Below are 26,484 nucleotides of genomic sequence, written 5' to 3' on the forward strand. Positions count from 1 at the left end.
TTTCTATGTCGAACTCCTGAAGTAGCACAATCCATCGGATCAGATGAGATTTAGCATCTTTTTTGGAAAAAAGATACTTCAATGCTGAGTGATCTGAAAAGATGATGACTTTAGATCCTAGTAAATAGGGTCTAAACTTATCTAGCGCAAAAACGACTGCCAACAACTCCTTCTCCGTGGTGGAGTAATTGAGTTGTGCGTCGTTTAGAGTCCTGCTTGTATAGTAAATGACGTGGGGGAGTCTATCAACACGCTGCCCCAAAATAGCTCCAACTGCATAATCCGATGCGTCACACATGATCTCAAATGGCACACCCCAGTTGGGCGGCTGAATAATAGGTGTGGACGTCAGAATTCTCTTCAGATCCCCAAATGCTATCTTGTAGTCCTCATCAAATACAAATGGGGCATCCTTCACCAACAATTTGCACAAGGGCCTGGCGATCTTGCGAAAGTCTTGGATGAATCGCCTATAAAATCCTGCATGGCCTGGAAAAGAACAAACCTCCTTCACCGTACGTGGGGGTGGAAGGTTGGAAATCAAATCTACCTTAGCTTTGTCAACCTCTATCCCCCGATGAGATATGACGTGCCCCAGTACAATGCCTTGCTTCACCATGAAATGGCACTTCTCCCAATTGAGCACCAAGTTCTTCTCCTTGCACCGCACTAAAACCAAGGTGAGGCGGTGCAAACACTCCTCAAATGATGAACCGAAGATAGAGAAGTCATCCAAGAAAACCTCAAGGAAACGTTCTACCATGTCAGAAAAAATACTGATCATGCACCGCTGAAAAGTAGCAGGTGCATTGCATAACCCAAAGGGCATGCGACGGTAGGCGAACGTCCCAAAAGGGCAAGTAAACATCGTCTTCTCTTGATCTTCGGGGTCCACAGGGACCTGGTTATATCCAGAATAACCATCCAAGAAGCAATAGTATGCATGCCCAGCCAAACGTTCCACCATCTGATCAATGAATGGGAGTGGAAAATGATCCTTCCTTGTGGCGGCATTTAGCTTACGGTAGTCTATGCAAACTCTCCATCTTGACTGAATACGAGTTGGGACCAACTAGTCATCCTTGTTCTTTACTACCGTCAATCCAGCCCGCTTTGGCACAACATGAATTGGGCTTACCCACTTGCTATCCGAGATTGGATAAATGATCCCTGCATCCAACAACTTAATCACTTCAGCCCTCACAACCTCTTGCCTAGTTGGGTTTAACCTTCTCTGTGGCTCCCTCGATGGCTTGGCATTCTCCTCTAAATGTATCTTATGCATCACCACCGAGGGATTGATCCCCTTGATATCCTCAATGGTCCAACCGATAGCTTCCTTGTGCTGTCTTAACACCTCTAGCAATTTTTCCTCTTGAGCATCAACCAAATCCGAAGCTATAATCACAGGCAAAGAATCTGCTGGACCTAGGAACTTATACTTAAGGTTATTCGGTAGAGGCTTAAGTTCCTTCTTTGGGGGATCAAGTGTTGTTGTCTCCTCCGTCTCACTGCTCACCAGAGGAGCAGTCTCCAAAATTGCATCTGCTTGCTCAAGCAACTTGTCCAAATCTAAATCCTCTCCGAACTGAGCAAAGCATGCCTCCAAGGGGTCTTCTATGCTTGATTCATTCACTGTCTCTTCCATAATCTCCTCTATCAAGCATACATTTCTCACTTCATCATACTCCAATGGTTGTTTGTTGATATCAAAGATATTCAGCTCCACTGTCATATTTCCGAAGGAAATCTTCATCACCCCTGTCCTACAATTAATCAGGGCGTTAGCCGTAGCTAAGAATGGTCGCCCTAGAATCACCGGTATTTGAATGCCAACATTCTTGACTGGCTCTGTGTCTAGCACAATGAAGTCCACGGGGAAGTAAAACTTATCCACCTTGATCAAAACATCCTCAATGATTCCCCGTGGTATCTTAACTGACCTATCAGCCAATTGAAGTGTCATGGACGTGGGCTTCAGTTCCCCTAACCCTAATTGTAGGTAAACTGAATAGGGTAGGAGATTCACGCTCGCCCCAAGATCTAAAAGAGCCTTCTCAATTCGACTGACTCCTATCGTGCAAGAGATGGTAGGACACCCAGGGTCCTTATACTTAATGGGCAACTTGCACTGAAGGATGGAGCTAACTTGCTCGGTCAGAAATGCTTTCTTTGAGACATTAGTTCTTCTCTTAACTGTGATCAAATCCTTCAAGAACTTCGCATAAGAAAGCACTTGTTGGATGGCGTCCAAAAATGGAATATTGATTTGGACCTGCTTGAACACTTCTAGAATGTCCTCAAACTTCCCTCCTTTCTTGTGGGCTTGCAACCTTTCAGGGTAAGGTGCTTTCGGCATAAATGACCTAGGAGGGTCCTCAATAATGGGTGTGGCTGTAGATGGCTCGGCATCTCTCTTCTCTTTGTTGCCACTCTTTTCCTTTTCTTGCCCCGCAAGGTCTTCTTCTTGCTCAACCACCTGATTGTCCACTTGTCTTCCTGACCTCAGAGTGACAATTGCTTGCACATATTCTTGTCCGTGTGCAGGATTTGAGGAATTCCCAACCATATATTGACCTTTTGGGTTGGGCATGGGCTGACTGGGCAATTTCCCTTTTTCTCTCTCACCCAAGTGATTGGCTATCTGTCCAATCTGACTCTCCATCTTCGCAATTGCTTGGGTGTTAACCATGGTGGCATTCTTCACTTCATCTATTGCTTGGGTGTTTGCCATGGTAGAGTTCTTGAGCTCTTGTATGGTCTGGCTATTCGATTGAATGAATGCCTTCATTGTTTCTTCTAGCGATGATTGTGATGACGATGCAGAAGGTTGCACTGGTTGAGCTGAACGACCATGATTCTGAGCATGTGGGGGAAATCCTTGATTCATTGGTTGGCTCTGCTTCCATGAGAAATTAGGGTGGTTTCGCCACCCTGGATTATATGTCTCCGCATAGGGTCCGCTTGCTTGCTTCCTAAAGTCATTGAAAGCGTTCACTTGTTCCATGGAGCACTCGGCAAAAGCCGGTGAAAATGGACAATTCTGTGCTAAGTGCATAGGATTAGCACAGATGGAACAGCCATCAACATTGAATGTGTTGGCAACATTAACGGACTGACCCACTGCAAGAGCTTCAACCTTCTTGGTCAGGGCATCTATCTTTATCCTTAAATCAGTGTCCTCCTTAACCTCATACATGCCACCTTTCTTGGGGATACGGGCAGATTTATCCCGACAACTTCAAAAATCCCACTGCTGTGAGCTGTCGGACAACTTGTCTAATGCCTTATACGCTGCATCCCCTGTTAAACTTAAGAATGCTCCTCCATTCATTGACTCGATCATACTACGGTTGGATTGGGTCAATCCTTGGTAGAAAAACTGAACGAGTCTCCACTTCTCATAACCATGTGGAGGGCATCTTATCAACAACTCCTTAAATCTTTCCCAACACTCCGAAAATTTCTCGTCCTCCTCCTGAGTGAAGGAACTTATTTCCTTTCTGCATTCATTGACCTTTGACATTGGGAAATACTTGTTATAGAACTTGCTTAACAAGCCTTCCCAAGATGTAATGGATCCGGGCGTGTTGGAGTCCAACCATGCCCTGGCTTTGTCTTGCAAAGAGAAAGGAAATAGTCTGAGATGGACAGACTCTTCGGAGAAATTTTGAAATTTGAAAGTGGCGCATATGTCCTTGAATTTCTTTACATGACTGTAAGGATTTTCAAGTTCTAGGCCATGGAACGATGGTAGGAGTTGGATGACATGAGGTTTCAAATCAAAATGAGTAGCATTGGTTGGTGGCAACACTAGACACGAATGGGATGTAGTGAAGTCCACAGGTGCGAACAACTCCCTAAGTGACGTAGTGAAGTCCACATTCCAAGCTCTAGCTTGCTCGGGATTTCCAGCTCTAGCATCCTCATGCTCAACCCTAGGTTCCTCTAAGTTATCTTGTTGGTCTCCCATTTCACCTCTATCCTCACTCTCAACAGGTGCTCTCCGAGTTCTCCTAAGAGTTCTATCAATGTCGGGATCTAAAGGTGTCAAATCTAAGTTCAGGGATCTCCGACCAAGCATACACCAATCTCGAGTGTTCAAATAAACTGATTAAACAACAATGAATAATCACAAAAAGTACACAAACAACCAAACAAAAAAAATAGAACTAACCATTCAACAACAATATACAAAAGAAATTTCAAAACAACAACAAAACAAAATTGTGCTTAGCTGCTTCTGGTGCTGCGCTCGAGCGCAGAAACAATGCGGTCGATCACAGATGTGCGTTCCCTGTGCGCTCGTACGTACTTGCAGAATGGATCAGGTGTAGGCACGCAGGCTGCTTGCTGAAAAGGCTCGAGTGCGCTCGATCACAGCTTTGTGCGCTCGAGCGTACTAACAAAAACTAAAATTCTCTGAAACTGCAACAAGAAAAACAGAAACAACAAACCTTTTTTTTTTTTTTTTTTTTTTAGATCAAAATGGCAGAAATAATAACAAATACAATAAAATAAAATTGCAAAAAGAAAAAGACTAGTAGAAAAATAAAATCAATCCAAATAAAAATCAATTTCACAAACAAACAAATCCCCGGCAACGGCGCCAAAATTTTGATGTACAAATTTAATTGTACTCGCAAGCGCACGAGTCGTGTGCAATATAGCGTGTGTGCAAGTGCGAGGTCGATCCACAGGGATTTGTGTTGTGTAAACCAATTTCTATTTAAACCAACTCTATTTTAACCTAGTTCCGAATTTCGTGATTTTTGTCGTGCAAAATAAAACATAAACTAAAGAAAATGATGAAATAAAATGGTAAAGAACACTAAGGTTTTAGAATTCACTTCGCCAAATCTTAACTCTATATTCTCGTATTTGTTCCTACAATCGAAAAACTATATTCGATGTTTTACAAATATCAAGTTTAAATCATTCAATGAATCCACCCATTTTTACAAATCACAACAAATATCCGATTCGAAATTAAATCATCCTATGTATCCGTTTGGTTAACGAATCACAACGGATATCCGATTTCAATCGAATGATTTGATGTATCCGAAGGATGAAACACATCAAATATCCAACTCCAACACATAACAGTTCATCACATTCAATTAAAAGATATAAATCAACCAATTGAATGAAAATCTACAACATCCTTATTCAAAGTCAAAATTGTATAAACAAAATACGAGAATACATGAGTTTGTCAATGACGAAGCTTCATCTTCAACCTTAGTTGAAAGATTTAGCCTCTCATGATAACAAAAACAATCCACAATTCAATTGACATCATGAGAAAATAAACTTACAATGGAAAATTGAAGCAAACGCTCCAAAAACCCAGAAAACACCAATTTTGACTAAGTACGGCGCCCCCGGCTCGTCTCCGTCCGTTTACAATAGAAAAGAATGATATTTATAAGCTAATTTTAGGGTTTTAGTACTGCCAGGTCGGCCGAGTGCGCTCGATCGCACTCTAGGTGCGCTCGATCGCACTCGTGCAACATGTGTTTTGCTGCGCGGGCGCGAGTGCGCTCGATTGTACTAAAAGTGCGCTCGAGCGCACTTCCAGTCGGAATTAGCCGACTCTTGTGAAACATGACTTTGTAGATCATTGAGTTAGCTTTCCAATGACACCAAGATCGCTTCAATCGGAGCTATACAACTCAAGATATGACCTTTTTAGTGGAACTCGTCGAATGCGAATTATCACTCAATTGAAATTTGCTGCCAATGCTCCCTGAAGTGTCTTAAGCGTCAGGCTTAATGGAATGAGTTGCAAATTTCACCTTAAAGCCGCATTTTTCTCTTAACAATCCGCAAATCACTAAAACACCAAAAGTAACCAAAAACATCAGAAATTAACACAACTAAGAGCTTAACAAACATAAGTTAAGGGGCCCAAATATACAATATTTGGCACTCATCAAATACCCCCAAACTTATATTTTGCTAGTCCCTTTGCAAAACAAAACAAAAAACAAAATTAAAGCATGAAACATAAGTCCTCTATCGTGGGAGAGACGATTGCATTTAGCATATGCAACAAGCCTTTTAAACCCCTAGGCATCCCTAGAGGACGAGTGAAGTCTCGTGAGGGTTTAACAAGAATGATACCCATAAACATTTATGCACTATGTTACTTGACAAACAAGGACTTCCACACAAACACATGGTTTTTAATATCATGAGCAGGTTTATCACAGTGAACACTACAATCATCATCAAGACAACCACAAATCATTCAACTCAAAGATGGAAATTTGAGACAACACATGTTCCAATAAGTGCAATGTGAGACTAACGTATAATCATGAGGCTTCGATTTATTCTCAAACTTGGGTGTACCTTAGAAGTGATAGGAATTCGCTCAGATGAAACAACCAAGGCTTAATTTTATTTTTATTTTATTTTATTTTTTTGTGTAGGCTGTGCAATGCTTAGCTTCCTTAAGCTTTCTAATTGACCTATGTAACGAGTGTTGGGCCAGAGACTCCCAAACCAAATGGTTTTAGGGCACTAGATGTAGAAACATCCTTAAGGGCTTAATTACTGAAGTCAACTAGGCTACGAAGCAAAACTAGCCATACAACCAACCATGTTAGGTTTCTCATCTTTTTACCCGAACACTCAATGCTTTGTGAGGCATGAGGTCCGGTTACTCAATGAGAAGCTCAAATTGATTATTATTATTATTATTTATTTATTTATTTTTTTCAAGCCAAGGTTTCATCACACTTCATCCTACCAATCTCGAAATACACCCTAATCAAGTCGAATCTTATACCTCACCGATTCTATGCTAGTGTGCTCGTGGTGATAAATTCAAACATGTGAAATCTCTCTAATCCAACAATGAGTCAAAAGACTCAAATTCCTAATGATATGCTGTGTTAAAAATGCTAAACAGACCAATGACATGCAAACCACAGAATAGGTGTTACCCTTGCTTAATCAATAACATAGCAATTTTTAAAAAAAAAATAAAAAAATAAAAAAAATAAAAAAACAAAACAACACGAATAATCAAGGAAAAAGATAGAGAAATGTCTACCCCACCCCCAAACTAAAATGACACATTGTCCTCAATGGGTCCAGAGATACAATACCATGTGAGCGGCGCAAGTCGGGTGTAACGTAGGAGAATGCTTCCCCAAACTTGAATGGCAGACACTTGCCCTGAAAAACACAACAGAAACAAACAAACAAGATAAAATGGTAAGGGAAAAAATGAGGGTTGTCTCCCACAAGCGCTAAGTTTTAAGTCTTCAGCCAGACTCTCCACAAAAGACAACAATCACTCAGAATAACTCGAATCCTCCAACAATGTCATCTCAATCTCCTTACTCCTCAACTCTAAGAATGGTTTTAATCTCTGTCCATTCACCTTGAAGGTGTTACCATTCTGAGGATTCTCAATCTCAATGGCCCCATGAGGAAAAACTGTCCGAATGATAAATGGGCCTGTCCACCGAGATTTCAACTTGCTTGGGAAAATATGCAGCCGGGAATTGTAAAGAAGGACTTTCTCACCAGGCTCAAAAGATCGTCTCAAAATGCTCTGGTCATGAGCCTTCTTCTTCTGTGCCTTGTACAACTGCGCAGAATCATAAGCATCATTCCTCAGCTCCTCTAATTCATTGAGTTGGAGCTTCCTTTGTGAGCCAGCCTTCAAAAGATTGAAGTTCAGCTGCTTGATGGCCCAATATGCTCTATGCTCCAACTCCGCGGGAAGATGACATGCCTTCCAATACACAAGCCGATAGGGTGACATCCCAATCGGGGTCTTGAAAGTTGTCCTATATGCCCACAATGCGTCACTCAATCGCATAGACCAATCTTTTCTATTGGGGTGTACCGTCTTTTCCAAAATATGCTTGATCTCGCGATTGGAAACTTCAACCTGTCCACTCGTCTGTGGGTGATACGGGGTGGCAACCTTATGTGTGATGAAATACTTCTTCATCAACTGCTCAAAAATCCGATTGCAAAAATGCTTTCCTCCATCACTTATAATTGCTCGAGGCGTACCAAAATGAGCAAAGATAGTGTCTCTAAAAAACTGGACCACAACTCTGTGGTCATTGGTCTTGCATGCAACTGCCTCGACCCATTTGGACACATAGTCCACAGCAACCAAGATGTACAGATAGCCAACGGAGTTCGGGAAAGGTCCCATGAAATCGATGCCCCATACGTCAAAAATCTCAACAATCAAAATGGGACTGAGGGGCATCATATTCCGCTTAGAGATACTCCCTAGCTTCTGAAAATGCTCACAAGATATACAATAAGTGTGGGCGTCTCTGAAAAGGGTAGGCCAATAGAATCCACACTGCAAAGTCTTGGCAGCGGTCTTCTTAGCATTGAAATGGCCTCCACAAGCATGATCATGACAAAAGGAGATGACATTGGATTGGTCATACTCAGGTATACACCTCCGAATGATCTGATTGGGACAATACTTGAACAGGTAAGGATTGTCCCAGAAAAAATGTTTCACCATGGACAAAAATCTGGACCTATCTTGTCGCCCCTACTGCTGTGGCAGTTGGCCGGTGATGAGATAGTTCAATATGTTAGCAAACCATGGTGCGGGCTCATGGGCAATGTGCATCAATTGCTCATCAGGGAAAGTCTCTGAAATGGGGCTAGTGTCCTCGGTGTAATCCACAGTCAATCTAGACAAATGATCCGCCACCATATTTTCGGAACCCTTCTTGTCCCGAATTTCTATGTCGAACTCCTGAAGTAGCAAAATCCATCGGATCAGACGAGATTTAGCATATTTTTTGAAAAAAAGATACTTCAATGCTGCGAGATTTACCTTAAACAATACTTGAACAGGTAAGGATCGTCCCAGAAAAAATGTTTCACCATGGACAAAAATCTGGACCTATCTTGTCGCCCCCACTGCTGTGGCAGTTGGCCGGTGACGAGATAGTTCAATATGTCAGCAAACCATGGTGCGGGCTCATGGGCAATGTGCATCAATTGTTCATCAGGGAAAGTCTCTGAAATGGGGCTAGTGTCCTCGGTGTAATCCACAGTCAATCTAGACAAATGATCCGCCACCATATTTTCGGAACCCTTCTTGTCCCGAATTTCTATGTCGAACTCCTGAAGTAGCAAAATCCATCGGATCAGACGAGATTTAGCATCTTTTTTGAAAAAAAGATACTTCAATGCTGCGTGATCCGAAAAGATGATGACTTTAGATCCTAGTAAATAGGATCTGAACTTGTCTAGCGCAAAAACGACTGCCAACAACTCCTTCTCCGTGGTGGAGTAATTGAGTTGTGCGTCGTTTAGAGTCTTGCTCGCATAGTAAATGACGTGGGGGAGTCTATCAACACGCTGCCCCAAAACAGCTCCGACTGCTTAATTCGATGCGTCACACATGATCTCAAATGGTACACCCCAGTTGGGCGGATGAATAATAGGTGTGGACGTCAGAATTGTCTTCAGATCCCCAAATGCTATCTTGCAATCCTCATCAAATACAAATGGGTCATCCTTCACCAACAATTTGCACAAGGGCCTAGTGATCTTGCTAAAGTCCTGGATGAATCGCCTATAAAATCCTGCATGCCTCAGAAAAGAACGAACCTCCTTCACCGTACGTGGGGGTGGAAGGTTGGAAATCAAATCTACCTTAGCTTTGTCAACCTCTATCCCCCGATGAGATATGACATGCCCCAGTACAATGCCTTGTTTCACCATGAAATGGCACTTCTCCCAATTGAGCACCAAGTTCTTCTCCTTGCACCGCACTAAAACCAAGGTGAGGCGGTGCAAACACTCCTCAAATGATGAACCGAAGACAGAGAAGTCATCCATGAAAACCTCAAGGAAACGTTCTACCATGTCAGAAAAAATACTGATCATGCACCGCTGAAAAGTAGCAGGTGCATTTCATAACCCAAAGGGCATGCGACGGTAGGCGAACGTCCCAAAAGGGCAAGTAAACGTCGTCTTCTCTTGATCTTCGGGGTCCACAGGGACCTGGTTATATCTATAATAACCATCCAAGAAGCAATAGTATGCATGCCCAGCCAAACGTTCCACCATCTGATCAATGAATGGGAGTGGAAAATGATCCTTCCTTGTGGTGGCATTTAGCTTGCGATAGTCTATACAAACTCTCCATTCTGACTGAATACGAGTTGGGACCAACTCGTCATCCTTGTTCTTTACTACCGTCAATCTAGTCCGCTTTGGCACAACATGAATTGGGCTTACCCACTTGCTATCCGAGATTGGATAAATGATCCCTGCATCCAACAACTTAATCACTTCAGCACTCACAACCTCTTGCATAGCTGGGTTTAACCTTCTCTGTGGCTCCCTCGATGGCTTGGCGTTCTCCTCTAAATGTATCTTCTGCATCACCATCGAGGGACTGATCCCCTTGATATCCTCAATGGTCCAACCGATAGCTTCCTTGTGCTCTCTTAACACCTCTAGCAATTTTTCCTCTTGAGCATCAACCAAATCCGAAGCTATAATTACAGGCAAAGAATCTGCTGGACCTAGGAACTTATACTTAAGGTTATCTGGTAGAGGCTTAAGTTCATTCTTGGGGGGATCAGATACTGCTATCTCCTCCATCTCACTGCTCGCCAAAGGAGCAGTTTCCAAAATTGCATCTGCTTGCTCAAGCAACTTGTCCAAATCCAAATCCTCTCCGAACTGAGCAAAGCATGCCTCCAAGGGGTCTTCTATGCTTGATTCATTCATTGTCTCCTCCATAATCTCCTCTATCAAGCATACATTTCTCACTTCATCATACTCCAATGGTTGTTTGCTGATATCAAAGATATTCAGCTCCACTGTTATATTTCCGAAGGAAATCTTCATCACCCCTGTCCTACAATTAATCAGGGCGTTAGCCGTAGCTAAGAATGGTCGCCCTAAAATTACTGGTATTTGAATTCCAACATTCTAAACCGGCTCTGTGTCTAGCACAATGAAGTCCACGGGGAAGTAAAACTTATCCACCTTGATTAAAACATCCTCAATGATTCCCCGTGGTATCCTAACGGACCTGTCAGCCAATTGAAGAGTCATGGACGTGGGCTTCAGTTCTCCTAACCCTAATTGCAGGTAAACTGAATAGGGTAGGAGTTTCACACTCGCCCCGAGATCTAAAAGAGCCTTCTCAATTCGACTGACTCCTATCGTGCAAGAGATGGTAGGACACCCAGGGTCCTTATTCTTAATGGGCAACTTGCACTGCAGGATAGAGCTAACTTGCTCGGTCAGAAATGCTTTCTTCGGGACATTTGTTCTTCTCTTAACTGTGATCAAATCCTTCAAGAATTTCGCATATGACAGCACTTGTTGGATGGCGTCCAAAAATGGAATATTGATTTGGACCTGCTTGAACACTTCCAGAATGTCCTCAAACTTCCCTCCTTTCTTGGGTGCTTGCAACCTTTCAAGGTAAGGTGCTTTCGGCACAAATGACCTAGGAGGGTCCTCAATAATGGGCGTGGCTGTAGATGGCTCAGCATCTCTCTTCTCTTTGTTGCCACTATGTTTCCTTTCTTGCCCCGCAGGGTCTTCTTTTTTCTCAACCACCTGATTGTCCACTTGTCTCCCTGACCTCAGTGTGACAATCGCTTGCACATGTTCTTGCCCGTGTGCAGGATTTGAGGAATTTCCGACCATATATTGACCATTTGGGTTGGGCACGGGCTGACTGGGTAACTTCCCCTTTTCTCTCTCACCCAAGTGATTGGCTATCTGTCCAATTTGACTCTCCATCTTTGCAATTGATTGGGTGTTAACCATGGTGGCATTCTTCACTTCATCTATCGCTTGGGTGTTTGCCATGGTAGAATTCTTGAGCTCTTGTATGGTCTGGCTATTTGATTGTATGAATGCCTTCATTGTTTCTTCCAGTAATGATTGTGACGATGATGCAGAAGGTTGCGCTGGTTGAGCCGAACAACCATGATTCTGAGCATGTGGGGGAAATCCTTGGTTCATTGGTTGGATCTGCTTCCAGGAGAAGTTAGGGTGGTTTCGCCACCCTGGATTGTATGTCTCTGAATATGGTCCACTTGCTTGCTTCCTGAAGTCATTGAAAGCGTTCACTTGTTCCATGGAGCACTCGGCAAAAGCCGGTGAAAATTGACAATTCTGTGCTAAATGCAAAGGATTAGCACAGATTGAACAGCCATCAACATTGAATGTGTTGGCAGAATTTACAGATTGACCCACTGCAAGAGCTTCAACCTTTTTGGTCAGGGCATCTATCTTTATCCTCAAATCAGTGTCCTCCTTAACTTCATAGATGCCACCTTTCTTGGGGATACAGGCAGATTTATCCCGACAACTCAAAAAATCCCATTGCTGTGCGCTATCGGACAACTTGTCTAATGCCTTATATGCTGCATCCCTTGTCAAACTTAAGAATGCTCCCCCATTCATTGACTCGATCATACTACGGTTGGATTGGGTCAATCCTTGGTAGAAAAATTGAACGAGTCTCCACTTCTCATATCCATGTCGGGGGCATCTTATCAACAACTCCTTAAACCTTTCCCAACACTCTGAAAATTTCTCATCCTCCTCTTGAGTGAAGGAGCTTATTTCCTTTCTGCATTCATTGACCTTTGACATTGGGAAATACTTGTTATAGAACTTGCTTAACAAGCTTTCCCAAGATGTAATGGATTCGGGCATGTTGGAGTCCAACCATGGCCTAGCTTTGTCTTGCAGAGAGAAAGGAAATAGTCTGAGATGAACAGCCTCTTCGGAGAAATTTTGAAATTTGAAAGTGGGGCATATGTCCTTGAATTTCTTTACATGACTGTAAGGATTTTCAAGTTCTAGGCCATGGAACGATGGTAGGAGTTGGATGACATGAGGTTTCAAATCAAAATGAGTAGCATTGGTTGGTGGCAACACTATACACGAATGGGATGTTGTGAAGTCCACAGGTGCGAACAACTCCCTAAGTGACGTAGTGAAGTCCACATTCCAAGCTCTAGCTTGCTTGGGATTTCCAGCTCTAGCATCCTCATGCTCAACCCTAGGTTCCTCTATGTTATCTTGTTGGTCTCCCATTTCACACTCAACAGGTGCTCTCCGAGTTCTCCTAAGAGTTCTATCAATGTCGGGATCTAAAGGTGTCAAATCTAAGTTAAGGGATCTCCGACCAAGCATACACCAATCTCGAGTGTTCAAACAAACTGATTAAAGAACAATGAATAATCACGGAAAGAGTACAAACAACCAAACAAAAAAAATAGAACTAACTATTCAACAACAATATACAAAAGAAATTTCAAAACAACAAAAAATTGTGCTTAGCTGCTTCTGGTGCTGCGCTCGAGCGCAGAAACAATGCGCTCGATCGCAGATGTGCGTTCGTTGTGTGCTCATGCGTACTTGCAGAATGGATCAGGCGCAGGCACGCAGGCTGCTCGCTGAAAAGGCTCGAGTACGCTCCATCGCAGATGGAGTGCGATCGAGCGTACTGACAGAAACTAAAATTCTCTAAAACTGCAGCAAGAAAAACAGAAACAACGAACCCTTTTTTTTAAAAAAAAAATCAGAATGGCAGAAACAACAACAAATACAAATACAATAAAATAAAATTGCAAAAATAAAACAACTAGTAGAAAAATAAAACCAATTCAAATAAAAATCAATTTCACAAACAAACAAATCCCCGGCAACGGCGCCAAAATTTGATGTACAAATTTAATTGTACTCGCAAGAACACGAGTCGTGTGCAATTTAGCATGTGTGCAAGTGCGAGGTCGATCCACAGGGATTTGTGTTGTGTAAACCAATTTCTATTTAAACCAACTCTATTTTAACCTAGTTCCGAATTTCGTGATTTTTGTCGTGCAAAATAAAACATAAACTAAAGAAAATGATGAAATAAAATAGTAAAGAACACTAAGGTTTTAGAATTCACTTCGCCAAATCTTAACTCTATATTCTCGTATTTGTTCTTACAATCGACAAACTATTATGCTCAAATTGTTGTTAGATATTTTACAAATATCTAGTTTAAATTATTCAATGAATCCACCCATTTTTACAAATCACAACAAATATCTGATTTGAAATTAAATCATCCTACGGATACCCGTTTTGTTAACGAATCACAACGGATATCCGATTTCGATTGAATGATTCGATGTATCTGAAGGATGAAACACATCAAATATCCAACTCCAACACATAACAGTTCATCACATTCAATTAAAAGATATAAATCAACTAATTGAATGAAAATTTACAACATTCTTATTCAAAGTCAAAATTGTATAAACAAAATACGAGAATACATGAGTTTGTCAATGACGAAGCTTCATCTTCAACCTTAGTTGAAAGATTTAGCCTCTCATGATAACAAAAACAATCCACAATTCAATTGACATCATGAGAAAATAAACTTACAATGAAAAATTGAAGCAAACGCTCCAAAAACCCAAAAAACACCAATTTTGACAAAGTACGGCGCCCCCGGCTCGTCTTCGTCTGTTTACAATGGAAAAGAATGATATTTATAAGCTAATTTTAGGGTTTTAGCGCTGCCAGGTCTGCCGAGTGTGCTTGATCGCACTCTAGGTGCGCTCGATCGCACTCGTGCAACATGTGTTTTGCTGCGCGGGCGCGAGTGCACTCGATCACACTAAAAGTACGCTCGAGTGCACTTCTTGTCGGAATTGGCCTACTCTTGTGAAACATGACTTTGTAGATCATTGAGTTAGCTTTCTAATGACACCAAGACCGCTTCAATCGGAGCTACACAACTCAAGATATGGCCTTTTTAGTGAAACTCGTTGGATGCGAATTATCACTTAATCGAAATTTGCTGCCAATGCTCCCTGAAGTGTCTTAAACGCCAGACTTAATGGAATGAGTTGCAAATTTCACCTTAAATCCGTATTTTTCTCTTAACAACCCGCAAATCACTAAAACACCAAAACTAACCGAAAACATCAGAAATTAACACAACTAAGAGCTTAACAAACATAAGTTAAGGGACCTAAATATACAATATTTGGCACTCATCATCAACATTTCTGAGGTCTTGATGGAAGTCAAGAAGGACCCGGAATACCAGAACCCCCAAGAATGCCAGGGGTCCCACAGAATTAGAACTCGGATCGCTACTATGAGTTCTACAAAGTTAATGGCCACTACACAGAAGGGTGCATAGCTTTGAGGCATCTCATGAAAAAGTTCATCAAGAATGGTAAGCTTGTTCGATTCTTGGGAGAACAGAGAAGAGCAGATCCCCCCCGAGAAAACTACATCCGAGAGGTGAATTACGGTGACCCACATGATCACCGATAGCAGGAACGTTACTGAAGTAGAAGCCTCGATCGTAGAAATCAGGATAGATATCCTCAGGAGAACAGAGGAAGGCCAGGGGAGCCTAGAGGAGAGCATGGTCGCCTAACCCGAAACCTTCAAAACCGACCAAATATTCCAGAAATGCACACAATAGTAGGAGGATTTGCAGGAGGAGGTGAGTTAGGAAGGGCAAGAAAGGCGTACGCCCAGCAGTTGGGGAGCTCCCATAAAGTTTATACAATAGAGAGGCCAATGAAGCAGACCAGGAGGAACGCAATGGTCATCAATTTCTCTGACGACGAATATGCAGGCATATCGTCTCCACACACGGATGCCCTGGTCATCACATTGATAGTAGCGAACCACAACGTCCATCGCATCCTAGTGGATAATGGAAGTTCGACAAACATCTTGTATTAGTCTGCATTTAAGAAGCTGAACCTGGGATAGGAGAAGGTCATCCCAACCAGCTGCCCCTTGATGGGATTTACAGGGGAACAAGCACAACCGGTTGGATCGTTCGAACTACTGATCACAGCTGGATCGTATCTGAGGTAGGCGACAGTGATGACGCATTTTCTGTTGGTCGACTGACCATCAGCTTACAAAGCCATCATCGAAAGAATGGCTCTCAACGAACTAAGGGCCATAACGTCAACTCCACACCTCAAGATGAAGTTCCCAACGGACTATGGAGTAGGAGAGGTAAGGGACGATCAACAAGCCGCCCGACAATGTTACAATATCTCCATGAAGGAATGTCCTAAGATCCCAACCTAGGAAGGTGGCTGCAAGGAGAGCAGATAGCAAATAAAGGGCGGCAAACCGATCGAGGATCTCGAAGAATTCTCGGTTGGCAAACCAAACAAGGTTATCAGAATCGGATCCCAGCTAAACATGGTTGTGAAAGAAAAACTCATATCTTTCCTTCGTGAGAATTATGATGTGTTCGCCTGGAGTCATGAGGATATACGAGGTATATTGCCCTCAGTAATGGTGCACAAGTTGAATGCTAAACCCAGTTTTAGGCAAGTGCAACAGAGACAAAGAGGATACTCGACCGAGACAAAGAAGTCTAATACACTACCTGGTTGGCAAATGTAGTGTTGGTGAAGAAATCCAACGGGAAAAGGAGAATGTGTGTCGACCCCAAAGACAGCTATCTATTTCCATGGAATGAACTCTTGAGTTTCATGGACGCATTCTTAGGATATAACCAGATATTCATGCATGAGTCCGACTAAGAGAAGACAGCCTTCATGACAGACAAAGATCTGTACTGCTACCGAGTAATGCCCTTCGGACTGAAAAATGCGGGGGTTATGTACCAACGGCTAGTCAACATGATGTTTCGGGAGTAGATTGTGCAAAATATGGAGGTGTAGATGGATGACATGTGCATGAGGAGCATACAGGCGACTAGCCAAATCATAGACTTGATAAGTGCCAAAATATTTATATTTTAGCCCTTATCTTATATTTGTTAATTCCTTAGTTTTGTTAGTTTGTGTTATTTTATTTCTTCTATGTGATTTTTGTGTTTTTGTAGGCTTTTGGAAGAAAAGAAAGCATTTCTAGAAGTATGGGGCTTAAAGAGGAAATTCATAAAAAGTTATTGGTTCGGACAGTACAATCGATCGCAGGGGACCTGCACTCGAGTGCACTTCTAGAGAACATCTAGACAAGCGCAGCCTTTCGCTTATGTGCATAAGAGGAGACTCGATTGCAGTGGTGCAATCGAGCGCATATGGGCTGCGATCTAGCGCACCCGTGCGCTGGAGAAAAGAATCAGTGGGGCAAGACTCTTTTTTACTTCCATATTAGGGTTTTCCAAATCTCACTTGTAATAGGACTAAACCCTACGAATTTTCTAGGTTTACTAGAGTTTCTAGGATTTCTCTAAGCCTATAAATAGACCTTTAAGCCTCACAATTCGAGATGCAATCTTAAGGAGAGGAATTGGAGGTTACTTCCAGGAGTCGTTTTCGGGTTTTTTTTATTTTTTCTCTTTATTTTAATTATGTGTAACTAATTGCTTTAGTAGGGCTAGATTGAAGCCCTAGTTATGTTTCTTTAATATTTTAATATTGGCGTCTTTGTGATAATCATATTGGGATGCTTAACTTGATTAATTCTTGTTTTATTGAATTCCTCATATGTGTGTGATTGGCCATTATATGCATATAGTATGGATTAGTTATTTAAGTTAATTTTGATGATCGAGTCCTGGGCTTAATAGAGTAACAAAAGATTCTCCTTACGGGTTCTTGGGTTAATCAACATGGAAAACTGGGAGTATACACCCATGCTCTAGGCTCCATGTGTTTGTTAATTTTCATTGATTTATGCTTTCTTAAAGAATAACGTAGTATACACCCATGCTAAATCCTTTAAGAAACAAAATAGTTAGAGTATACACCCATGCCTAATTTGTTGCTTAGGAAAATCTATAGCTTAAGAAGTATACACCCATGTCCTTAGGTTGGCAAACTTTAAGTATTCATAATATGATTGGAACATTAGTATATTGTTATATTATTGAGCATGATTAGTGGTGGATATCACAGCCCTACCTTTTCATTTATCTTTATTTGTTTTCATAATATCAATTTAGTGACAATCTTGATATTTTAAAAACTATTCTAAACAAAATCAATAATCCTTATGGGAATGATCTCATACTTGCACCCTATACTATTGTTTTGATCCCTTGCACTTGCGAGTAAAACGTAACGAATATTCACCTATTAATTTAGGTGGGTATTTGGCACAATAAGACCTGGCAAAGGCTTTCAACACGTTGAGGCGCTATGGGATGAAGCTTAATCCCTCCAAGTGCACATTCGGAGTATCCTTGGGAAAGTTCCTCGGATTCATCGTCTCTCGGAGAGGAATCGAGGCCAACCTCGAAAAAATGAAGGCGATTCTGGACATGGAAGCATCGCAAAACAATAAGCAACTTCAGCAACTGTCGGGAAGAATAACAGCACTAAATCGGTTCATCTCTCGTTCAACCGACAAATGCCTTCCTTACTTCAAAATTTTGAAGAAGGCTTTCTCTTGGAGCCCAAAATGTGACAAAGCCTTGAATGAATTAAAGGAATATTTGATCAGCCCACCACTGTCGAGCCAACTGGTGGAAGGAGAAGCTCTGTATCTATACTTGGCAGTGTCCCCATCAGCCATATGCTCAGCTTTAATCCCGGAAGAATAGAGGGTGCAAAGGCCCAACTACTTCACTAGCAAAGCTCTTCATGGAGCAAAGGAGCGATACCCTCGAATCGAAAAGCTAGCCTTCACCTTGGTCACATCCGCTCGGAGATTGAGGCCATATTTCCAAGCCCATACCATCAAAGTGCTGACCGAGTACCCTTTGCAAAAGATCTTGCAAAAGCTAGACTTGTCGGGAAGACTAGTCAATTGGGCCATAGAGCTCGAGGAATTTGACATAGAATTTCACCCGAGAACATCTCTAAACGAACAAGCACTGGCCAACTTTCTGGCCAAGTTCTACAATTTCCCCAAAGAAGAAGAAATGCCTCGAGAAGAAACATGGGTGGCATGTGTAGATGGATTCGCCACTTGGAAGTATAGCGGGGTTGGGGTAGTTCTCAAAGGGCCCGGCAAAGAAGAGTGCGAAGCAGCAACACAGCTGAAATTCACCACTACCAACAACAAAGCCGAGTATGAGGCCATAATTGCTGAAATGAATATGGCCTTAGAGGTCAAAAGCGATTCCCCAAGTGGTGGTTGGACACTTCAAGGGGGAATACGAGGCCCGAGGAGATAAAATGAAAAGGTACCTAGTGAAAGTAAAGAGGGCCATGGAATTCTTTGACAAGATAGCCTTCACAAAGGTGACAGGAGAAGAAAATTCACAGGAAGATGCCCTAGCGCGTATCGGCTCTGCCACCAAGGAAGAGATTACAACGGTTGGCCGTCTGGTTTAGGAGTTAGCTGAACCCTCGATTATCCGAGCGAATCAAGTCGGTTGTGTTTAGGAAGAACAAGGAGGCCCGGAATGGGGCCATGATATACTGCAATTTCTCAAGGAGGGCAAATTGCCATTCGACAACAAGTTGGCTCAAAAAATCTGCATCCAGGCCGCCTGCTACATGTTGGTCGATGGAGTTCTGTACTAAAGAGGCTACACCCTCCCTTTACTCAAGTGCCTGTCAAAGAATGAAGCCACCTACCTACTCAGAGAAATCCATGAAGGTGTATGTGGCAACCACTCAGGGGGAAGAATGCTAGCTCACAAGGTCATCCGAGCAGGATACTACTGGCCAAGGATGAACTAAGATTCCCATGAAATGGTCAAACAGTGTGACAAATGCCAACGATTTGACAAAATAATGACCAACCCACCCGAAGAATTATGCCCGGTTTCGGCACTGTGGCCTTTTGCACAATGAGGGGTCGACCTAGTAAGGCCACTTACAACAAGAAAAGGAGGATGTCGGTTCATCGTAGTCTTCGTTGACTACTTCACAAAGTGGGCAGAAGCTGAAGCATTAGCCATAATAACTACCAGGACCATAAGGAGTTTCCTTTGGAAAGTAGTAGTTTGTCGATACGGTATCCCTCAGGCTTTCGTAGCTGACAACGGTAAGCAGTTTGACTGCGAGCCATTCCGAAGTTGGTGTGCCAAGCTGCATATCAGAAACTACTTCTCATCTCCTTGACATCCTCAAGCAAATGGTTAGGTAGAAGCAACAAACAAAACCTTGATGAAGACTTTGAAGAAGAAGCTAGAGGATAAGAAGGGAGCATGGGTTGAATTCCTTCTGGAAGTACTATGGTCATACAGAACCACAATCCGAACACCAACAGGGGAAACCCGATTCTCTTTAGCGTTCAGATTTGAGGTTGTCATTCTAGTCAAAGTTGGTTCAGTTAGCTTTCGAATAAAACATTACAATCTCGGGATGAACGAAGAAGGAATTAAGTTAAGCTTGGACCTACTCCAAGAAAAGAGGGACGACGCTCAAGCAACGATGGCAGCTTACTAGCAAAGAACAACTAGATATTTCAACAAGAGGGTCAAGCCAAGATAGTTCAAGATAGGAGACTGGGTCCTTTGGAAGGTTAGCATAGCCACCTGGGATCCAGCAGAAGGCAAGCTCGGACCTACGTGGGAAGGACCATACAAAGTTGTTCGGAGTCATCGACAAGGAGCATACTACCTACAAGATGTAGAAGGAAAGCCGCTACCTAGAGCCTGGAATGCCGATCATCTGAAGAAATACTATCAGTAATTGTTGAGTTTTCATTTTTGTTTCTTGTAATTCTTGAACATTTCAATAGTATTTATTTATGAGTAAAAACATACTTGAGCATTGGAGGACCCTTAGCCAAAACGACCATCGGGCCCGGTGACGAATTCCCTGTCTTGCAGGGAACAAGAGAGTAAACCCTTAACAAAAAAAATCCCTCTTCATCGCAAACAAGAGAGTAAACACTTAACCAAAAAAAAAAAATCCATCATCATTGGAAACAAGGTAGTAAACCCTTAACAAAAAAAAAAAAAAATCTCTCTTCATCTAAAACAATGGAGTAAACCCTTAACGAAAAAAAAAAAAAAAAATCCCTCTTCATCGGAAATAAGGGAGTAAACCCTTAACAAAAAAAAGGCCTCTTCATCGGAAATAAGGTAGTAAACCCTTAACAAAAAAAAAAAAATCTCTCTTCGTTGGAAATAAGGGAGTAAACCCTTAACAAAAAAAAAAAAAAAAAAAAAATTTCCCTTGTCCTCGGAAACAAGGGAATAAACCCTTATAAAAAAAATGCCCCGTCCTAAAAAAGAAAGGGACTAAACAAAATCTCTCAAGACTTAATTACAACTAGGCAATACCAAGCACAGCAAAGCAGATAAACAACCCGACAAGTCAAGAAGGGAATACCCCACACAACTACAGTAAAAATCGCGCCAAGGAAACAATATGCAGTGCATCAATGGAATCAAAGGTAAACATTTCATTAAATATTTTTTATTATTACAAGAAAGTTCAGCTACAACAATTACAAAAAGATCCAGCCACAACCATTACAAGAATATTCAGCTGCAATCATCACATACAAACCCGACAACATCAAAATCATCACATCCAGACTTGATCTAATACTCGATGTCCGAGAAGATGCTGTACAAAGAACCACATTTGGGCAAACACCCAGGAATATGATGAACCAAAAATTTAAGGCCTTTGACAGGCCATTGTTGTTTATATCGAAGGCTACTCTCGATGACCTTCACTTGGTGGGCCATGTTATTCAAGATCCCTAGCCTTCCATAGCCGATATTTTCTCTGAAGTCTTTGGCACTTCTCCTCTTCCTTCAGAAACAATCGGGTGGCAGAGTAAACATTGGAGGCTTTCTTCTGCTTGTTCTTATGAATACTGATGAGAGAGGCCTCAAGATCTACAATCCGACGGTCTCACGACTCCAGCTGTCAATCTTTCTAGGCTATTTGATAGTCCTTTACTTCAATATTGACCATTAACTTCGCCAATTGATTGGAGCAATCCGCTAGGCACTGTTCTCGTGCCTCCAGCAACAAGTGTAGTTTGTCGACCTCGGCCTCAGAAGCACGAGGAACACGAGAGTAGAACCACTCAGCTTGTGAACGGGAAGAGAAAGTGGCATCCTTAAGAGGCGAACAAATAGCAGAAGTACAAGACGACTCTATTTCCGCCAAACTCCTAGATGTAGAAGCAGAAGTCATGAAGAAAGAAATCAAAGAAAGAGAAAAATCGAAGTCATTTGAGTGAAAATTCTCCACACCAAATGCGATATTTATAGTATGAAAGCCCTTGGAAAATGATAAGTCACCTTTAAATGCGAGAAGACGTCCCATGCAGAGCCACTTGGAAAATCCAACCGGTGCAGGCTGAAAATAAGAGTGACAATGCTCCACTTGTCCCATCGTTGAAAAATGTGCAAAGCAATAATGGCCTTTGAAACTTGAAACGTCAAATGCCAAAAGACACACAAGGAACTGAATGAACAAAGGTTCAAGAAATTACTTTTCAATCCTCGGTCATGGGGGGTAGTACAATCGACCACAGACAATAGAATAAGGAAATCGAAGGCAGCATCAAATCAAAGAAAAGCATTCAAAAGCATTAGGAAATACCAACGTTCAAAGTGGTTAAAAAAATATACAGAAATAGAAAACGAGAAAACAATCCTTATACAGACAGATTGCCACAAGGAAAAATAACAAAGTTCTAAGTCTTGGGAGTTGCTCCAACAACATCAGCATCATTTTCATCATCTATGATAATCTCGGGACCAAAAGGCTTGGGGGGTAAGTTTGCTTCTGGTCGGAACCCGTGCACATTGACCTCTGAAGCATCTGGAATCAAATTTCTGCCAGTATCAACCAACTCATTAATGGCATTAGTCAGGATGGACAAAAAGTCAAAGTTCACCGTGGCTGGATCAATATCGAATCGCTCCCGATTGATAGTCAAGTACATACAATTCTCAAAAACCCTAGTGAAAACTCCCTTGTCCAAAGTAAGTCTTGAAGCCAAGGAACAAGACAATTCCGCAAGATAATGAGTCACCTTAGCCTTCCAATAAAGGTCCCTTGGCAGAACCGACTACACCTATCCCGAGAAGCCCTAAAGTCTGCTTGAACCTACTCGTGAGCATCCTTCGATTAGGACAGCTGACCCTCAAGCATCTTGGAAAGCTTCCGAAAACCCTTTTTGGAAGTCTGAGCCTGGTGAAGCTCTTCCACAACTTAAAAATGCTCTGCAGTGGCCTGATGAACATTGGCGTCCACTTCCTTGGCATGATCCACAAGCTGTTGATTCTTCTGAGTCGCAGCATCTAGAAGCTCTTGAAGATGCATGTTAGCAGTCTCCAACTCAGAATGCTTCTGCTTGCTTCCAAGAAGCTCTTGATCTTTTGCTGCTAGCAAAAGACGCAAATTCTCCACTTCAGAATTGGGAATCGAACCTTGAATCGCCTGTGAGCTAGAAGCCTCTTGCCGATAACTCAACTTTGGATCCAACTCTCGAAGCTCAACTCTCTCGGTGGCATATTCCCGCATACCCTCTTGAAACTCTTTATACCAACTAGCAGTGAGAAGAGAAGAATGCACAAACAAGGTCTTGTTAGATATAGCAAAAAAAAAAAAAAAAAAAAAGCACGACTTATCGAGTAATGATGGTGGACTAGTTTGTCCACAAGCATCTTCGGGGTAAGCCGACCTTCCCCTTGAGTATAGTCGGCCGGCAGCATCTTGGTAATCGCGGTCAGAGGGTGCCCATTGAAACCATTGGCCAATGATCTGATTAAGGGCGAGTTTCTCCTAGAGTGCCCTCTCCACGGCTGTCCTCGATATACGAGTTCTTGGTTGGAAGACTTGACGGGAGGACTCGGAGGATTAGTCTCGGGAGAAAGGATGTCATGAGAATCACTCTGAACAACAACTGGTTCCCCTGACTCCTAGGGTCGAACATGCAAAGGAGTAACCTGCAAAGTTTCTGTCTCCTTTGAAGGAAACAAGTTAGGGATATTAATCTCGCGAATGATATCATCAGACATGCCATCAAACGAGAGGGGCTCCCCGAAGGTCACTACAGCAGAATCAGACCTGATTGAGGATACCAGGCTCAACAGCTCTAAGGACTTGTCGACTCTTGCCTTCTTGGAAGGCTCCCCTTGTCGAGTTTTACCTTTATCAGCCTTCGTCTTTGGTGCAGGGGGTCAGACTTGGCCAAAGGAATAGATGAGACCGGATCCCGAGTTCCAAAAGCAGAACTAGAGCCTCCCGGAGTGGAAATCTTAACCCCACTCAATTTATCCGAAGATTGAATGACTCTTTTCGCTCGAGTCTTCTTAGCTTGGGGACGAGCCGGAGATTTTTGAACCCCCTTCTCAAAGGGGAGAACTAGTTTCTTAGGATTTCCTTGGCGATCCCAAAGAACCTTACCAACAGGAATCTGGTAACCTATGTGCTCTTGGAGAGCGGAGTCTGTAACAATGTTGTTGAAAACCATCCGAGCTTCGTTCTCGAGCAGTTGGGAAAATTCCAATATGTAATCCACCCGATCCCGTTGCTCCAAGTCCAATTTAGGACACTCCTTCCCTATCAAAAAAAAAAAAAAAAGTGTGCCAAACAGAAGAATAAAACAGGGATCAAAGTTACTCACAACATTCTCGGGAAGCTCCCCACTTTCGCAGAACGGTGTGATTCAAGGGCAAAGCTTCCGACGTAAACGCTTCCCAAGCTCCTGAAACATAGAACTGTTCCGCCCAATATTTGTTGTTGGAATGAGTCTTGCCAGGCTCAACAAATTGGTTCTTCTCGCGAACCATGAAGGTCACCGTCTTGGTATTCAAATCCATATGAGGACCATATATGTTTAAGAACTCCACAACCATCTCCCTTACAATGGGAGAGAAGGGGAAATGAACCCCAGCCATGAACGTATGCTCGTAAACGCATATGTCACCCGGACCGCCTACCATCCCGGCGGAGTCGTTGGGAAAATGCAAAGAAACCGAAGATGGAATCTCATAGTTGTGCCTGAGCACCTTCTTGTCGAGCAGTGAAAAATAGGATCTCTGCTTACGAGGGTATTCCAGGCGCAAAGAGAACTCTGCACCGGAAGAAGACGCCTCGCCAAACGGCCGGATCCTACAGACAAACCCCCAGATTGCCAAATTAGAGGAACTTCCGGTGATTGTTCGTCAAGAGCTTCGGCATCAGAAGATTGGGGTTGATGGAAAGAAGACATAATGCTGGAGAAGCTGAGTTTATATAGGCTTTTACGGGGTAAAATTTTAGAAGAGTTGAGGCTATAAAGAAATGAGAAGGAGGAAGTGACCATTATAAAGCGAAATAATCTCGGGTGAAGCAACAAAGCATTTAATGCGAAGCCCATTATGAGCCTGCAATCGCACCTAAACTGAAGAGACTCAAGCCATCCTTCCTTTCAAAAAATGCAACAAAAGGCATCGTTCAAAGACCGACACCTGTCTCACCGATTCTCGCACTCAGATACAAATCAACTCTTAAGAATACACGTGGATGAGCAACAACACATTTATGAGGATAAGGACAAAAAATTTCAAAATCAAAGATTGCACCCAACTGCTGGATATCTGGGGCACGCAGATGTCAGATCCTATAAATGGTTAAGACGCCAGAATTAACGGATACAAGGAACCAATCAGACGAAAGCAACCGAAGGATCCATCACCAAAAAGGGAGAAACAAGAAAAATCAAAATTTGAATTCTCTTCTCCCGAAATCTCGGAAGAAGGAATTCGGGGGGTAACTGTTACACCAAAATCTACACTAAGGTCATTGGGCCTGTTATTTGACGGCAAAGCCCATAGCCAGTCGATCAAGGTAAAAGCCCAGCGTGTTCATATGTGCCTACTAAGATGTAACCCAAATTCGAAAACACGAAAATGATGTCGCTTTACCAAGCTCACACTCTCGGAAGACTATGTTCACTCGGTTCGCATCATTTATTGAATTAGCAACATAAGCACCACACAGATAGGACAGCTATGGGCAAGATTTGCACCGATCATGCTAACAGCTTGATTATGGCTTAATCATCGGGGCAGTTACGACACACACTTAAATATCATTGACGGTTATGCACCATTCTCTGGATCATGCCAGCCACAGTAACCGATGTGCACCATTCTCGGAATGATATCAATAGCAAGAACGGTTTCTCATCAACCATAATGGTCAGGGAACCAGAATATTAACTCCTTCGTCCGTTATGCCCAGATCCCGGATCTTCCACTTAGTCATCATTACCATCCTCATGAGACCTAACTATAAAAGGCTCATAGACAACAGACACATATAATAATTCATTCTCCACTAAGCTTTATATTGAGTTTATACAAACACTGACTTAAGCATCGGAGGAGGTATGCCCCGACCACCACCCGGCTCATCCTCTTAACAAGTGTTGTTATTTTCCAGGAAAGAAAGAAAGTACTAGCTCAATTAACGATCTACCCTTGGGTCCACCATACCAGAAACTGTACCAATATGTTTAATATCCAAAAAATATTTATAATCTTATTCATCAAAATCATATAATATTTCCAATCCCAAGTTAAGAAACTATAACCCAAAATAATTTAAATTATGACTA

At 42.4% G+C, this 26,484-nt stretch overlaps 1 pseudogene; it reads right to left on the bottom strand.

Moving 5' to 3' along the window:
* Positions 1–26,484, bottom strand: part of LOC132167192 (uncharacterized) — an 88,862-nt pseudogene that overhangs the window by 335 nt on the left and 62,043 nt on the right.

Source organism: Corylus avellana, chromosome ca1 (genome assembly GCF_901000735.1).
Source record: "Corylus avellana chromosome ca1, CavTom2PMs-1.0".
NCBI lineage: Eukaryota > Viridiplantae > Streptophyta > Magnoliopsida > Fagales > Betulaceae > Corylus > Corylus avellana.